This window comes from Mus caroli, chromosome 9, assembly GCF_900094665.2.
Source record: "Mus caroli chromosome 9, CAROLI_EIJ_v1.1, whole genome shotgun sequence".
NCBI classification, from domain to species: domain Eukaryota; kingdom Metazoa; phylum Chordata; class Mammalia; order Rodentia; family Muridae; genus Mus; species Mus caroli.
In genome coordinates, this window is record NC_034578.1 from 51,005,101 (window position 1) to 51,023,695 (window position 18,595).

An 18,595-nucleotide genomic window follows, 5' to 3' on the forward strand; every position below is an offset into this window, starting at 1 on the left:
GGAGTGCTGGGTGGAGCCTATGCCCATCTAAGGCTGGTAATGCCCTCTTCTCTCTGCTGGTCTCTTCCTACTGATGCCTGAAAGACCTTTCTCTTGAACTAGCTTCTGCCAACTGTCACCATGGGACAGAATCCCCTGGGAAGCCTTCAGCTGTTAACAGCTTAGAATGCTGCTGTTCCCAGGAGTCTTTGGCCTGTAGAGCAGAGATGGTATAGGGATAGGGCATTGATAGAGGCAAGGTTGGAAGCATAGCCAGGAGTGAGGACACACACCTTTAACCTCAGCACCGTGGAGGCAGATCTCTGTGAGTTCGAGGTCAGACAGAGTTCCAGGACAGACAGAGCTACACAGCACAGAGAAAATAAAAAAAGCAACAACAGAGTAGAGAATTCTGCTTCTGAAGGATATGTTCTCCTGTCAGGGGACTGAAGCAGGACAGGGTGAGCAGAGCCTTGGTTTCTGTTGTTCTTTCTTGTTGGAAGATATCAGAATTATTCAGGCTAGTCCCGAGGAACACAATGATGATTTTTTTTTCCATCTCAATCCCCATGTTCATGGGTGCTCAGAGGCGCAAGGGGCCATCAGTCATCAACAGAAGTACAGGAAGATAATGGGGAATAACAACCTTGCAGCATAGACTCCTCTCTAACAAATGTGGACTCCAGAGATTGATCCCACCAACCAGCATCTGTATTTCTTTGTCAGATAAATAAAGAACTTCTGAAAATCAATTCATAAGCCAAGAAAAGGAGCATGCATCACAGAGACCTCTCTCTTCATGATTAAAATGCCAAGTGGGGAAGATGGACAGTTAAAGGAATAGGGCAGATGTTAGGGAGAAGACTATCAGGAAAGAGACCGGTAGCGAGGCAGAAGCCATGACAGCTTCTACCCGTTCTGGTATGTTCTGTGCATCAATGAGCAGGGTTTTTGCAAACATTTTCATCTTTTGTGTTAGTTGCAAGGTCTGAGACTGGTGGTTTATATCGTAGAAAACTCAGGGAACAACTGCTATACGGTGTAGCCTTGCAAAGTGTCTGTGAGGGTTTTGGCCATTCTTATAAGTACCTGTAGTATTTCTCTTGTATTCCCTCGATAATATCTGCCTTTGAGTATAACTGCCCAAGCCAACCTTTCCTCCTCCAAGTTGCTTCTTGTCAGGTATTTTGTCACAGTAACAACAATAATTAAAATGGTCCCCCACAAGTATGTCATAAGAGCCAGGTTGGGTTCCTGGCACCCACAGGGCAGCTCACAACCGTAACTCCAGTTCTAAGGGATACAACATCCTCTTCTGAATTCTGTGGTTACCAAGAACACACTTGGTGCATGCAGGCAGAACATTCTTACACAGGAAATAAATCTAGCTTTAAAAGAAATAGCTGGAGAGATGCTCAGTAATTAAGAGCACTTCCTGTTCCAGCAGAGAACAGTGGTTTGGTTCCCAGCACGGGCATGGTAGCTCATGAGCATCCTTAACTCCAGGCCCAGGAGAGCTGACAACTTCTTCTGACCTCCCTGGACACCAGACATGCATGTGGCACACACACACATATATGTAGCTAAAACTCTCATACACATATATAAATCTAATTTTTTTTTAAATAATTAAAATGCTTGTAACTGAAAGATCAGTGGTTAAGAGCATTTGCTACTCTGTAGAGGACCTGACTTCAGTTGCCATCACCCTTGGGGGCTCATCACCACCACGTGAATCGTTGGCTCCAGGCTATCCAATGCCCTCTTCTGGCCTCTGAGGACACCAGCATCTACTTGCTTCACACACACACACACACACGCTAAGATAAAATATGTTTTAAATAAAATAGAGGCACACTACTCATCAGTGTGATATGTATGCCTCACACACAGACACACACAAAAATACATCCTTTAAAAATTAAAGTAAAAGGGGCCTGAGAGATGGCTCAGTAGTTAATAGTACTTACTACAGTGTGCAGGGGACACAAATTTGGTTCCCAGCATGCAACTTTCACTCCAGGGCACTCTTGGCAGCTGCACACATGTGCACATACCCCCACTTCCACCCCCATGAATACATTTAAAAGTAAGACTTTTACAAGATGTTTAAGATTAAAAAAATAAAACCCTACAAGGTTAGGGTTGTGTTTGAAAACAGGTGATTTACCATACCTTAAGTGGCAGCTGCTGTTGGCCCAGACCATTCCTCAGTGTGTCATAGACAAATGAGAACCAGAGTTGTGAGGCTATAACTGAAGCCTAGGAAAATGATGGGAGAACTACCAGGAAATAATGGCCAGAGAAGTGCTACTAACACTACAGATCTCAAAGCAAGCAAGGCGCTGCTCAGTCACCTTCACTGCTCACCTTCATTCCTCTACACTCTCACATTGTCTCTCTTGGCTTCCTTATGGCCTGTCTACTCATTGGTGTATCTCTACTAGGCACCTAGGACATGCCTGCACTGCATGTTGACTCAGAGACACAGATCTATCAGAGGCTCTTTCCTAAAAAAAAGCCTTGAGAGCCTAGAAGACATGTAGCCCTATCACCAGTACCGTAGTTAGCCGACCACAGTGTAGATAAGGCGCCTGTCTGGAGTTAAGGAGCACTAAGGTCCTGCTATACCTTGAATATAGTTTGTCTCTTGAGCGCTCGTGTCATGATTTGGTTGTTGTCGTGATGGTGTTGAGCGGTGGGTCTGTTAAGAGCTGACTTTAATGGGGCTCTCAAGGGACTCTCATGAGGGATAAGATAGGTCACCTCAAGAGAGGGTTATGCCTGAGGCAGCCTCCCACTTCACATTACAGTGTGCACTTCGTTTTTAGATTTCTACCCTGAACCAGTTAATCTGCATTCTTCACAATCACCCAGGCAAGAGATGACTCAGTGCTTAAGACCACTGACTGCCTTCCAAAGGACCTGGGTTCAATTTTGTATTGTGGTTCACAACCATTGGTGACTCCAGTCCTAGGGAATCTGATGCCCTCTTCTGGCCTCCAAGGACATTGCATATATTTGGTGCACAGACATGCAATGCACACACACACACACACACACACACACACACACACACACACACTTTTTTAAAAAATGTCATTACCCAGTCTCAAGTATTTTGTTATAGAAACCACTCCTACTTCTGCTTGAAGGAGAAAACTAAAGAGTTAGAGAACCACAAAGTAAGGCAAATTTTCATTGATATATGAGGAATGATGAGGAGGCAGGAGCAAAAAGAGTCCACATCAAAAAAAGTCTTCTAGGCCCCCTTTTTCCAAAACATTACACAGAAAACTAAGCTCTACTGACTTAGGGTCATAGCAGGTAGAGGTGTGTCAGGAAAAATTCTCAGATGTCCAATGTTGTTCTCCCTCAAACATACACCACTGTTGATGATCAACAAGAAGTCTGAATGTGATTCAATGCCATCCCCTTCTTGCCACCTATGTAAGAGGAATTTCATAGATGTATCAGAGCCCCGTAGTAGGCTGACTTTGGGTTAGTTAACGTATTTTCCTGGGTGGTCCTGACCTAATCACAAATACACTTTAACAGGAAGCAGGTCTTCTCAGAAGTCCGTGGTGACAAGCATCTCCAGGGATGACCTTAAAGAAGCAACTTGTCACAAGTGCAGAAGGCCATGTACCAGAAATGGCAGATATCATGACATAGTTGAAATTAAGAAGCAAAGAGCTTGGTAGACAACCTTATACATCAGGAAACTGAAGCTATGTCCAAAACCTTGACTTCTCCTTGATTTCAGTAGAGGATATAGCCTACCTGTGCCTATACTCTCAATCTATGTCAGATAAAAGTGCTGAGTCTGTTTCAGATTACATTTGAGGTCACTAATTACAGAGCAGCAGAAAAGCAATGTGCAGGATAAAGGGAAAAGCTGTGCAGAGCAGAAGGCAGCTAGAATGGCTGGCACCCCAAGATAAACCCAGCAAGAAAACCTCAGGCTTCAAGACTTGATCAAAATCACAAACTAGATTGAGCAGTCAAATATTGAGTGCTTGATGTGTGCCAGGTGATTGAAGCCTGCCTCGTCCTAAAGGGGAACCCAATCTCATCCTCAAGTGAGTCACCCACCCCCTGAAAAGGATTAAACCCAAAGTCCTCCCTACCTAGAGGATTCGAGTGGTAGTGCTCAGAGGACACACCCTGGCTGTAGCCAACTTCTACCCCATAACCAAATGCTGGTGAAAGGTGAGATTTATCCCCCACCCCCACCCCCAGAGGTTGAACAAAGAAGAGCAGATGCTTCCCCCAGGAAACTCAAGGCTGTTTTCTAGAACAGCTCTTCCAGAATATTAAACAATGCATCCATAGCTTGCCTTTTCTCTTCTTTCCTCCCTCCCACCCCCTCTTTCTTCTCCTCTCTCCCCCCCCTTGCCCTCCCTCCACCATCTCTTCCCTTTTCCTTTAGAAGACTCATGGTAGATTTTATTACTTATGAATCATTTTAATATTTGACTCCTTTAAGAGGGTTTGGAGGATCTAGGGATTTTGTTGTTTTTCTTTTCTTTTCCTTTTTTTTTCCTTTTCTTATTTTTTTCTTTTGGTTCCTTGAGACAAGGTTTCTCTGTGTAACAGACTCCTGGACTCACTTTGTAGACTAGGCTGGTCTCAAACACACAAAGATCCACCTGTCTCTGCTTCCCAAATGCTGGGACTAAAGGTGTGCGCCATCACATCCAGCCAGAGGAACTGTTTTTGTTTTTGTTTTTAACATTAGAAATAATAAAAAGTTACATAAGATGCACAGGGGATATACCTTTTAAAGGGAAATCTACCTCTCCCTTTTCCCTTTTCAAAAGCTCTAAGTCTTCACCAGGAAAATAAACAATTTTAATGACAAATTTTGTGAAATTGCCAAGTAGGTTGGGCAATAGAACCCTGAGCACCCATTGTACCAGAGAATCACATGACACTACTGTCCCATCTGCACATGGACACAAACTACACAAACTACAGACCTACAAAAGGACCATACATGGATGAAGAGCCCCAAACAAAACAAAACAAAACTGAACCACACGGTTACTGCCTAGGGGAATGAAGATCAACCAAGGCTGCAACCTTAACCCTTGAAGTGAGGGTGATCATTCTGAGAGGCAAGGGATGAGAACATGAGGTCTGGAAGAGGGCAGGTGCAAGTCTAGGAAAACTGGAAGAGTCTAGGCATGTTTGTGTGGCCATATGGCATTTGAGGAAGAAAGCGAAGAATGGGGAATGTTCAGGGAAAAGCTACTAATGAGGAGGCCTTAATTGCCAACCTATAGTAACAGAAAGCTGCCAAGGAGTGTAGGAATGAGGAAAAGCTAAAGTTTCACAGTGATTGGCAGTATTTAGCTTGGTCCCATGGTGGAGGACCTGATGGAAGTTTATGACAAAGTGATATGGATGTGCCAGGCCATGGGCGTGGAGATGGAGAGAATATAGTGATGTCACTCAAGGGAATCCAACAACACGGAGCTGCCAAGGTTTTCTCTCTGCACAGCTATTGTGGGCTCACTAGAATTCATGACTAACTGAGAATATCTGAAATGATGAGTCACACACAGAACAGAACACTGCGATGGAGGAGAGATACTCCAGGTATACTGCAACGCAGTCTTAGAGATGCTTCTTAGATACAAATTGGCAGCAGAATGTGCAGCTTCAGCCCAGAGATCCATAGGCAGTCACATATCTACTGGTCTCCAGATAAGAAGCCAGTTCCAGGGTGGCCTCAGTTTCCTCCTCATGGGATTAATGAAGAAGAGGAGCATCCTGAGACATGATTAGCTTCAAAGCTAGTCACATTTCCAAACATTTTTTACATTGTTTTGGCATCTTCTCTACAGACCTTGTGAACACTAAGCAATAATCTCATACCTTGAACCTAAAGGCTAGGGAAACACCAGTGGAGGCATCAAGAGTAAGGGTGGGACACTGCTCCCTAGGGGTAGCAAAACCTCTGCCACAAACCTCTCTCACAAAGGTCCTTGTAAGAGTCAGGACTTAAGCAAGGTTCACTTCTTGCTTTAAATTTCAAGACTTGTGGGAGGAGACGTGAGGAAAGAAACTGAAAGGAAGCAGCCCTGGGTGCTTTGGACTAAAATGAGCAGTTTCAATCACAGCACTAGGGAAACAGAAGTAGGAAAATCTCTGTCAGGCCAAGGCTAGACTGGTCTATGCAGCTAGTTTCTGGCCATCCAGAATTACCTGGTGAGAACCCATACCCAAATAAAATGCACTTCCCACATCCCAAGAGGAGGAAGAATAGATTCTGCCCCTTAATATCCACCTGAGAGGGAGAGAAATCCTCTGTATACACATATAAATGCTCCCAGCACCATTCTGAGCCATGGCCAGCAGGGATGATGAGTGGGAACAAGGAGAGAGGACCCTGCTGCTCTGAAGCTACCTCTAGTCCCCACAGATCAGTCTTCTACCCCTGGCTCATCCTTCTGGTCAGAGTAACATGCTCTAGAAATGATCCTGGCATCCCTGGAGCCCAGATGACAACCCTGAGCCCATTCTGAAGCAAGGATGAGTAAGGGGAAACAGGGTTAGAGCGCTGAACAAGGGCAGATGAAAAGGAAGACTGGGAGGGTCCACACATGCTTGTGCAGCTATACTTAAACAGCTGGAGTCAAAGGCAGAACAAAACCTCAGGAAGTAAGGCCAAAGCTTGGGAAAAGCTACTAGCAACGGAAGGTGTTTAATTTCTTAAGATGTGCTAGCTAGTTTTATGTCAACTTGACACAAGCTAATGTCATTGGATAAGACAGAGCCTCAATTAAGAAATTACTTCCATTAATTGATGACTATAAGGCATTTTTTTTCATAATTAGTGATTGATGGTGGGAGGACACAGCTCATTGTGGCTGAAGCCATCCCCAACCCTGTGGTCCTGGGTTCTATTCTCAAAAATTGGCTGATCAAGCCTTGGGGGAAGCAAACCAGCAAGCAGCGCCCTCTATGGCCTCTTCAGCTCCTGCCTGCAGGTTCCTGCCCTGTTTGGGTTCCTGTCCTCACTTCCTTCAAGGATGAGCTGTGATGTGGAAGTGTAAGACAAACGAACCTTGTCCTCCCTAAATTGCTTTGGTCATGATGTTTCAACAGAGCAGGAATAACCCTAACTAGGACAGAAACTCTCTACACAGCCTAGTTTTGGGGAGGAGGGATATAAGTACTTGCTTGAATTATGCTCCAAATGCATGCATGAACACACACACACACACACACACACACACGAACAGAACTTGAGCCTGGCTTCCCAGTGGGCATCTTTCTGTCTTGTGATTGTCCAGGCCTCAGTGTTGGTTGTACATTCTCTCTTCCCCTGACACCTATATGACCAGTGTGCCGCTTAGGAAAAATGCACTAACTTCATCGGTTTAAGGATAGAGTGTAGTCAGATCCCCAAACTCTTAAAGGCTGCCACAGTCAGGAGACCTAGACCCTACTTTGCAATCTACTGGCTAATACCTTGAGAAAAACCAGGCGGCCCCCTTGTCTATCAATAGTGGTCCTGGAGGTGGTAACCTAACCAACGCACTAAGTACCCTTGCTAATGCAATGGCAGCTTCCCCAAGGTTGCTAAGTGGCCCAAGTTCCATCCTTCTTACCTTTAACCCCTGTACCAGATTCAGTGCCCTAGTGTCCCTTCCATGTGGAAAGAGAAGAGTACAGAAAAAGAGTGGAGAAGTGTCATAAACTAGAAGATCTTGTGACCCTCAAACCCACATGTTGATATTCAATATTCAGGGTGATGGTATTGGGAGATGGTGTATAAATAATTCAGTCATGAAGGTGGAGCCTTCTAAATGAGATGAGTGGCCTAACACGAATAAAGTCCAGACACATTTTTAGTTGTCTCTCCACATACTGAAAATACAAGAAGCCAGCAGTCTGCAACCTGAAAGAGCATCCCTCACCAAAACATGGGTGCTAGTAGGGTAATCCCAGACTCCTCACCTCTAAGACCATAAGAAGCAAATGCTTGCTGGCTAAGCCATCTAGTCCACAGTCACATGCAATGCCAATATGCCCTACTACAACAAGGATACAACCTTGTAAAGAACTAATTCCTAGGGCTAGAGAAATGGCTCCGTGGGTAAACACACCTACTGCTCCTATAGAGAATCTGAGTTCAATTCCCAGCACCACACGGTTGGGGGTTCAACTACTGCAACCTCTAGAGGATCCAACACCCTCTTCTGACTTCTGTGGGCCTTTGCCCACACACAGTATACATGCATACAGTCACACACACACACACACACACACACACACACACATACATTAAATAATCAACTTTTAAAAAGAAATCTCCTTAGCGAATGGTCTCAAATTACTCTACTCTTCAGAACTTTAAATTTTATTTTTATTATTTCATGTGTATGTATGTGGGTGTGTGTGCATGAGTGCAGGTGCCCTTGAAGGCTAGAGATGTCATATCCCCTTGAAGCTGGAGTTATAGGCACTTGTAAACTACCCAACATGGGTGCTGGGGATTGAACCCAGGTCCTCAGCAAGGGTAGGATGTGCTCTTAACTGATACTTCATCTCTCCAGCTCTTTTATGTCAGATTCAGTCCTCTCTCCTCAAATGCTGCTCTGCACATTCCCCAGCATCTTCAAGTCAGAGTAGTCAAGGTTTAACAGTTCAGATATACTATATAGAAATAGTCTTCAAAGGCATCAAAGATCCTCAACATTGACAATTAAAATCATTTCATTATTAATAGATCTCTTGACTAGGAAACAAGTCTGCTCCTGACAGCACCCCCTTCACACTTCAAAAAAGATATTAAACACCATTACTTCCAAATGGAGTTGTTCCAACCGTGGTGTCTTAATTAGGGTTTTATTGCTGTGAGCAGACACCATGACCAAGGCAACTCTTATAAGGACAATATTTAATTGGGGCTGGCTTACAGGTTCAGAGGTTCAGTTCATTACCATCAAGGTGGGAACATAGCAGTGTCTAGGCAGGCATGGTGCAGGAGGAGCTGAGAGTTCTACATCTTCGTCTGAAGTCTGCTAGGAGAATACTGGCTTCCTGGCTGCTAGGGTGAGGGCCACACCCACAGTGGCACATCTACTCCAACAGGGTCACACCTTCTAATAGTGCCACTCCCTGGGCTGAGCATATACAAATAATCACATTCCATCCCTAGCCCCCCCCCCATAGGCTTGTTAAAACATATGAGTCTATGGGGATCGTGCCTAAACATAGCATAATGTGAATACATTTAGTCCAACTTCAAAGGTCCCCATAGTCTATAGCACTCTCAACAATGGTAAAAGTTCAAAGTTCAAAGTTTCTTCTGAGATCCATCCAATCATTTAACTGTGATTCCCAAAACAAGACAGGAAACCAGCTGGGCAAACTCCAAACTCTGCATCTCCATGTCTGATTTCAAGGAGGTCTTCAGATCTCCAACTCCTTTTTCATGTCTATTGACTGCAACAAACTTCTTTCTTATGGGCTGATTCCACTCCCGGTTAGCAGCTTTCCTCAGCAGATGGCCTACTGCTCTGGCATCTCAAACATCTTGGGGTCTCCAAGGCAACTTCAGTGTTACAGCTTTTTGGTTCAATGCCTGGGATCCAAAGGGAAGGTGTCCCTTCTCCAGCTCTGCCCATTGTAGCACTCTTAAGTTCAGGTTGGTCCACTCCATTGCTGCTGCTATTCTTGGTGGTTGTCCCACGGTACTGGCACCTCCAATACACTGAGGTCTTCTGCTGCAAGTAGGCTTTACCAATAGCCTTTCATATACACTCTTCATGGTGCCAAGCCTCAAATCCTTTGAATGACCCCTTCAGTCCTGGATCATCAACTACAACTGAGGCTGCACCTTCACCAATGGCCTTCCATGGCCTCTCATAGTACCTAGCCTCAGCTGCTCTTCATAACCCCTTCATGCTTTAAAGCCAATACCACCTGGGTGATTCTAGCACACTACCAAGTACAGCTGCAACACAAGGTACAACCTTGGCTATCCCTGGAACACAGCTTCTCTGTGCTCTCATAAAACACTTCCCAGAAGATTTCACCTCAGTGATGCTGGTCTCTTCTTAATCACTGCTAATTTCTTAGCTCCAGCTAATCAGCATCAATTGTCCCAGTAATCCCTTCTATTCTGGACTCTAAAGCCAGAGCCACATGGCTGAAGCTGTTGAGTTCTGCTGCTTGCAGGAGCTGGAACATAGGCTCCTAGTTCTATTACATTATCACTAGCTTTCTGTTTTCCAACTCCTTTACTGCCTAAGCTTGGCTGTCCTGGATCTTGTTCTGAAGACCTTGAACTCAGAGATCAGCATGCCTGTCTCCTGGGATTAAAGGTGTGTACCACCCTGCCTGCATCTAAATTTAGCTGGGCCTACCCACTTAATCTGCTATCTCTTAGAACACATGGTTCACTCCATTTCAGTTCCTGGTGCACCTTTAATACAAGAATCATATATTCCATATTTTTCCTTTCTAAGCTTGCTATGCTTGTTCAAAATGCTCTTCATGAGACTTAACCAGAGAACAAATTCTCCACTGGGCTTTTTTTTTTTTTTTTTGAGACTTCCTTTGTCAATACAAATCTCTTTACCTTACCCGCAGGTAGACTTTTCAGACAAGGGCAAAGGCAGCCACTTTCTTCACCAATGTACCACAAAAAGTCTCCTCTGAAACCACTTGGTCCAAGTATGCACAGTTCAAGTCACTCATAGCAACAAAGTCTTCTGTATTCCTACTAGGATGGTTCATTAAGTCCCACTTAAAACATTCATGGCTTTCCAAATCCAAAGTCCCAAAATGCACGTTCTTCCAAACAAAAGCATAGTCAGACCTATTACAGCAATGCCCCACTCCCAGTACCAACTTTTGTCTTAGTTAGGATTTTATTACTGTGAACATACACCATGACCAAGGCAACTCTTATAAGGACAACATTTAATTGGGGCTGGCTTATAGATTTAGAGGTTCAGTCCATTATCAAGGTGGGAACATGGCAGTGTCTAGGCAGGCATGATACAGGAGGAGCTGAGAGTTTTACATCTTCATTGGAAGACTGCTAGGAGAATACTGGCTTCCTGGCAGCTAGAATGAAGGGCCTTAAAGCCCACACCTACAGGGATACACCTACTCCAACAGGGACACACCTTCTAATAATGCCAGTCCCTGGGCTGAGCATATACAAACCATCACATGTAGCAAGGTAGTCACTGGGAAAGAAATGCCCTAATTCATCTGCAGACAAAAATATTGTTCAAGAAAGGACACATGAAGTGGGATAGTTGACAGCTTAGCTCTGCCAGGACAGGGTAACCTAGTCCTTCATATTCACTTAAGGTCTGTCAGATGGTTCTGGGCCAGAAGACTGAAGACAGATGCTCCAACATTATGAGGAATATGGGTACTGTCAGGCAGCCAGCTGTCTCTACAAATGGTTTAAGTTTTGAAAGCTGTATTTTTGTGCTTCCTACACATTCAGATAATACTTAATTCATTCTCGGACCTCTGATGGGGTTGAAGACTAATTATAGTCTCATAATCAAACTTAAATTGTTTAACATTAAGAAAGATGATCTAGACTTGAAAGGGTGGTTTTCAGATTGTAATACAAATTAAAATCAACAAAATTCAGACACAGAATTGTAAACTCTTTAAGTTAGTTAGGATAGATGATAGGGTAATTTATCTAAATTGCCAAATATGATGGACAGGATTTTATAAATACATATCATACCTTACAATTTACACAATTGTCATAATTATGTTCAAAGTATATCTGAGAGAAGAGTCTTTTTAAATGAACAAAAGAGGGGGAAATGCTGTGGATCTAATGCTGCTTGTATTATGTCAATTTTGCCCCCCAAATTGCATGAGAATACAAATATCTGCATGTAAGATACTGAGAGAACCCTGCCCCCCAGTTGGTTTTGATTGGTAAATAAAGTGGCTGGCAGTCAATGGCTGGGCAGGGAGACAAAGATGGGACTTCTAGGATTCCTGGGCAAGGGACAGAGGAAGGAGGACAGAGAGAGATATGCCATGCTGGGAGAAGGAGAACCAAGATGCCACGTCTGAGAAGGTGCAGGACAGAGAACATAGTTGCCATGTAGGAGCCCGGGAAGAGTGGCCCCAGGAGGGCTGCCCAACTGGGTCCAGGGCAGCTAAGATGGAAGGTAGATTTTAGTAAGTGATGATTTGGAAATGTTGGAAGGTGGACTAGCCACATGGAGGTTAGGAAGTGGCCCAACCATTGAGCTGTTTTCAGCATATCAAAATATAAAGGCAATTGTGTGCTAAGGCAGGTTGAAAAGGACCACACTGTGTATGTGCATTTTTTTTTCAAGGATTCAAGGGAAGCTGGGTGGGGGCTGGTAGTGTGGTCACTTCCCAGAGCTAACAGCGAGCAGTGCATAAAACTACATGCAACACAGGGATTCCTGGCCACAGCTGCTGGGATCATGTGTATAGCATTAATTGGGTTCAGCTACATGCTTGTGTCTAATAATGTACACGAGAGATCGGGTGCCCACAAAGGCCAGAGTCATTGGATCCCCCTGAAGCTGGAGTTATAGGCAGTTGTAATCTGCCTAGTGTTTATACTGAGAATCAAACTCAGGTCATCTGCAAGAGCTGTATGTGCTCTTAACCTCTGAGGCATGCCCCAGCCCAAGCCCTCATGTTTTTCTTTTCTTCTTGACACTTTGCTCTGAGGTTAGACCACATGGTGTGAAAGCTCCAGGTACACACACACACAGGGAAGGTGGGGGAAATCTGCATGGGAAAGGGAGAAGATTGCATGTGAAGCTTCAATCATTTTTGGTTCAGTTTACACATGTATAACACACTCAAATAGCACACCAAAGGCTTTGAGAACAAGAGTGATAGTGACTGTAATAACACACACAATTCCAGCACTCAGGGGTTTGAGGGGGAAGGATCACAAGTTAGAGGCCAGTATGAGTCACAAAGAAAATCCTTGTCTCAACAAACCAAACAGTTAAAGAATAAAGAAACTGAATGCTTGCTTAAGCAAAATGAAACAAATATCAAGATTTTAACCAGACCCAAGACTCATAGCATGTTATAAAAAAAAATCCAGGATACACTCTGAAAGCCTGGGATGACGTGGACCAGAAAAACTTTAGAAGTTCTAAAGGAGAAAGATAAAACAATGTGGGAATCATTAAGCCTATTCTACCTATTCTTTTTGAAGTAAAAGTAAGTGAATTGAAAGATAGTTCTTAGTAAAGACATTAGGCTTAAGAGACCCAAGTGAACCTTTTGTAACTATGAAATACAATGTCTAAGATTTTAATAAGCCAAACAACTCAGTGGATAGGTGTCATAGATCATTGATATCTATGATCTCCATATTAAGGAAGCTGAGACAGGTGGGTCAAGAGTTCAAGGCCAGGCTGAGTTACGTAGAGTCCAGACTGGATACAGCTAGAGACAGAGGAATCAGCAGGCTAGAGGTAAGTCAGCGAAAGTTATTTGCCCCACAATCAGAATGGATAGGGCTTCAGCGCTGCATGGGACAATATCAGCATTCAGGTCATTAGAGTCTGTGAAGGATATGAGATAGCAACTGATATAAAAAATATATTTGAAAAATAATGACGGAAAGGGTTTCCAAATTTGATAAAAAGATATAGTTCAAGTAATTCAATAAAATCCAATGAAGAAAATGTACTACTACTTATAGCATCTTACCTACTTCCTCACCCAACTGGGCTCTGAAAACGTGTTTATAGCCCTGAGACAGAGAAACGAACAAGGGTCAGACCCCTGACTGTTAATGCTGCTTGACTCTGTGTGTCTGTGTGTGTATGCCTGTGTGTATATATCTCTTTGTGTGTTTCTATGTGTCTTTGTATGTCTCTGAGTGTATCTTTGTGTCGCTGTATATGTGTGTGTGTATGTGTGTATGTGTGCCTGCATGTGTGTATGTATATGTCTAAGGGAGAGTAAATATGGGCAGAAGTCAAGAAAGTAGAAAGGAACCCATGAGAGGAGAAAAGGAGGCTGAGAATAGGGACACATCAAGGAAATATGAAGTTGGCAGGAGTCCTGGAGTTGGAAGGGTCCAAGTGGGGTCAAGGGTGGAGAGGTGGAGAGGAGCAGGTGGGAGACAAGGGTCAACCCAAAACTAAGTGTGCCCTAAAATGCCAAAAGGTAAAATGCTACCTCATGTGCCGACAATTGTGCTCTTGGAAAGGGAAACGCTCCTCTGTCAGGGTGTCAGTTCCTTATCTGAAAAAAAAAATAATAATCTGAAGATTAAGCCAAATGTTCTTTAGTTCAAAAGTTTCTGTGTGCATCAGCTCCTATGTGGAGTTCTGATGAGACAAACTCAGACCCAAATGCTGTGAAGAAAGCTGGGGCCTCTCTGCCAGGAGGGTTAACAACTTTCATAATGGGGCAGTGACTGGAGTGAAGGTGGTTATGGAACAAGAGGCTCCTGGAAATGAGCATGCGCTTTCAGCTGCTTCTGGCTGGGTGCTGCCAAGAACCCTAAACGAGGGCAGGAAGCTTTGTTGATAATTTGTCCCCCTCAGTAAATGTATTTCCAATTTCTCCATGTTTTGAAGATGCCAAAGAATGGAATGCCTTGTAGAGTCACATTCTGAGTTTGATGACAAGTCTGTGAGGACATTTTAATAACTGCCATTTGTATCGCGTCTCGCAGCCTACGAACACATACTGTGTGCATTGCCCTACTTTATCGTCCCAATGTGGTAGCAATCAGAAGTCGTCTCCCTAGAGAACACAGTCTGAGTCAGGGCGGAGGGATTCACTCCAGGAGACCACCCAGGACAAAGCTGGAGAAAGAGTCAGCTTTCTTGGCTTCCAATTTTCTCATTAGTTCAGCACCAAGATCAGGAGTCCTGAGAGTCCTTTAGCCAAGCTGTGAGTTGCAGCCATGGGCCAGGGTCCAATCATCTCACCTCTAAAGAGCCAGCTGAAGTAGACTCAAATCATCTCAGCTCCTTCCTCCAGGGATCAGGATGACGTTGAGGCCAAACTCTGAGACTTTTCCATCGTTCCCCCCTCTTCATTTGTCCCATCCAGTGCCCTGGTAGAGGCTCTCAAACCTGGAAAATTCTGGACCCCCACACCCTACAGATAAAAACCTCTTCCCTCTTTGTACTAGAGAATGCTGGGGTTTAGTCAGGTGGGCAGGCTTCTCAGGGCTGCCTCTACAGGTTTGGCAGCTCTCATAGGCTCCAACATCTGCTTTCACTAGACCCACCTCCTTATCAGAGTTCCTGGGTCCCATTGAGCTCTGCCAGAGGTCATGCCCCACTTCATGAATCATTCTTGACTCATTTATTTACAATGCCTTCTTTTCAAGAAAAATACAAAGACTGTGTTAACCCTGAGTCATGGTATTCTGTCATCTACTGCGAACAAAAGGAAATTTTTAAAAAGTGAATTGACTTTATCTACGCATCTTTCTTTGTTTTATCCTTTGTGAGTTGTTCAAGCCAGGCCAAAGCTTAGAGAAGGACATAGTGAGTGCATGCCTGTAATCCTAGCACTTGGTGGAGATAAGGTGTCCTAGAGCTCAGGACCAACCCCAGTGAGCTACGTAGTGAATTGCAGGCCACCCTGGGATCATGAGATCTCAACAATACTATCCCAGAGTGACTATTTTCCTATTCAGGATTTGGAACCTCCTACCTTCTGACCTAGGTAGCTAGAGAGAAAAAGAAAGCAAGGTTTGATACTAGATATCACTTGGCTGTGTACTGGCAATGTGATCTTGGGATAAATTAACTTCTCTCAAACCTGTCATCCTTTAAAAGAGAATAGCAGTGCTTATCTTGATGACAACATTGTGAAGATATATCATCTATGAAGTATCTGATACAATATCACTCTTCACCAATTCTTGTATAAGATGAGCAAGACAGTAGACAGGTAATGTTGGGTAGTTTGAGACATAGCCCTTGAACCATAGCTATGTCACTGAAAAAATTGAGTTGTAGACATGATTTTTGCAAGAAGATTGAGAACTGATAACAGAGTTCATCACAGCATTGGGCCATGGTAGACCATAAAGAAATGCATAGTCACGGTTACACCTATCTCAGAAGTCTCCAGCAGGGACCGGTGTCTCTAGCAAATAGGCCCCAGGAAGGTTGTAAAATCATTAGATCAGAATCAGTGCAGAAGAATGAAGGCTGGGACAAAAAAGGAGGCACCACTGAGTTCTAAGCCACCAAAAGGTCAAGCAAAGATCAATACCTAGAGGTGTATAGCAAGATGCCCAGGCAGGACATGGGACCTGGAAGGAACCTGCCTCTTGGACCTGCTACTACATATAGCCAGTCATATGATGTGTCTTCCATGGCTTTGTGATCACACAGTCACCCCGATGGGTCTGAAGGCCTGCATCATCAATGCAGGCTGACAGACAAGGCTCTACAGAGGCCAGAAATCATGAAGCAGGACCCTGGAAGAGACTCGTGAGCTTATTTTCCTCACAGTGGAAGCCAGTATCTCTGGGGTACACCACAAGCTGTCTAGCACCTATAGACTCCTTGAGCTTCCTACATGAGTGGCCTGGGACACCTGAAGAACTTTGGGCCCATGGCACCATGGGAGAGCAATGAGAATCATCTCTCCAATCCTACCTTGCAACAAGACTTTCAGGAGCCTCCCTGGAGAAGCAACCTACTCTCCCAAGATCACAACCCACCGCACACTGTGCTGCTTTTGCTCTGGCATGGAGGTCTTCTTTGTCTCCTTCATGAAGGCTGGTCTTGTCAATCCATCCCCTTTCTGTTGGAAAATCAGCCACCAAAGCCTGTTGACCATACTTATTACTGCCCCCCCCCCAGTGTCTCTCTCAAAGATTCCTCAGACCCATGACCAACTCTCTACCTTCCAAAATCATTTACAGGTTCAAATCACCATCACCACAACCTCTACTTAAACGAACTCACCACATCTTGCCCTGACCCTCCAATCTTCTCTTCATCCCTAGACCCATGATGATAATTATATGGCACACTATTGAATAGGGTCATACAAAACACCACTCTCTTTTATTTTTCTTATTTTTGTTTTAAAGCAGTTCTGGGGATTGAACTAAGTCAGTCTTTTGTGCAAGTTAGTGTGGGCCTACACTCCCAAATTTCCTTGTCAATTTTATTACAAATAACAGTTCAAAATATCCCCTACCTTCTCCTTGCATCTAGATTTGAGCCAGTGCCTAAATCTCCGCCAGTAAGATACAATGAGGAAGGTATTGCATATGACAGTTAAGATGCCAGCTTTGAGGAACAGAACACATCCTTGGCCCACTTTGTCCTTTCTGCTGACTTAGTCATTATGAGATGTTTGAAGGCTGGCTCCCATAAAGGATTAGGAGCTGAGGCACTAAGAATATTGGAACATCAGGACAGGTGGCTGAGAACCTAGAAGCCAGAGCTAGAGATTTGCTTCTTTTGTGGGCTTTGCTGACATGAAAAACAACTCTCTTGTTTAAAGTCTTCATTTTCTTGTCACATAAAACTAAGCCCAGTTCAGGATAAAGAAAAATGGAAGGCAAGTAAGCTTTAGACACACAAAGGCTTGGGAATATTGATTTTTATCTGAGGGATCAAGAAGAGAACAGAATCGGTGAGCAGGAGGAGGAACTATGGGAGGTGGGGCAAGCAGACTGGAGAAGGGAGGTTGAACACCAGGCTAGTGAGCTTTGACTTTATCCTGTGGCAGACAGTCAGTGCAAATAGACTTCCTCTCAGACAGGACTGCCCAAGGTCATCCAGCAATCCAGTAGCATCCCACAGTCCTAGGCAGCCTCTGGCAGGACTTGGAACAACAGTGGGAATGGAGATTTTGTTCTTTGACTCAGCCAGAACACTGGATTGTGCTGCCAGCTCCCATTCCCACCCTCACACCTCCAAGAGGAGAGTTGGGGGTCTGCCAGCAGGCTCAGGATTCAGGCCTACCATTAGCTCAGAGGACCCCCTTCCCGGACCCTGCTCAGCCACACCTGGAAGGCTGAGTAGCAAGGGCTTATTTTCCTCTACCATGAGTTTAGTATGTCAGGCACTGTGTTGGTTACTACGTGTTATCTAACACTGTTTTGAGCAGCCTGAGACCATCCTGTTTATCCTGGGGCACAGGTGAAAAAGGTCTCCAAGAAGTGAAACCATCTTCCCAGATCTGCTTAGCTGATGGTAAAGTTAAGATACAAAACCTTGTTTGCTGTACCCTGGAGACAATCCTGCCACATTCCAGCACCTTCCCAGCCCCTGCCAAAGCACAGAACAGTCTTGTCACTGTTCAAACTACCAATTAAGAGAGAATTTGAGCTCAACCACTGTAATAGTCAATTGCAACTTTTTCCATAAACTCCAGGCTTTGAGTACTTACCTGAGTTGGTGAGTTCTGACCAGAACAAAGACCTCCGGCCAGGCTCCAGATGTGTATGCCCCCTACCGCCAAGGCCAGCATCCCATCCTGGAATTACGGAATCCCCACCCTGCCTCAGCATTAGCTAGTCATGGGGCTGGGCTCTCGAGTCCTCCCAGCCTGGGTTCTAGAGGTCACAAATTCCAACTGGCTGTTCCATGGAATCGGGGACACTCCGTTC

At 44.4% G+C, this 18,595-nt stretch overlaps 1 protein-coding gene across 1 annotated transcript in view; it reads right to left on the reverse strand.

Moving 5' to 3' along the window:
* Positions 1-18,589, reverse strand: part of LOC110301208 (aromatase) — a 103,738-nt gene extending 85,149 nt beyond the window's left edge. The window contains exon 1 of the mRNA XM_021171543.1: positions 18,376-18,589. The gene's annotated coding sequence lies outside the window, so the exon portion shown is untranslated. The remainder of the gene's footprint in view (positions 1-18,375) is intronic.
* Between the last annotated feature and the right edge of the window lie 6 nt (positions 18,590-18,595).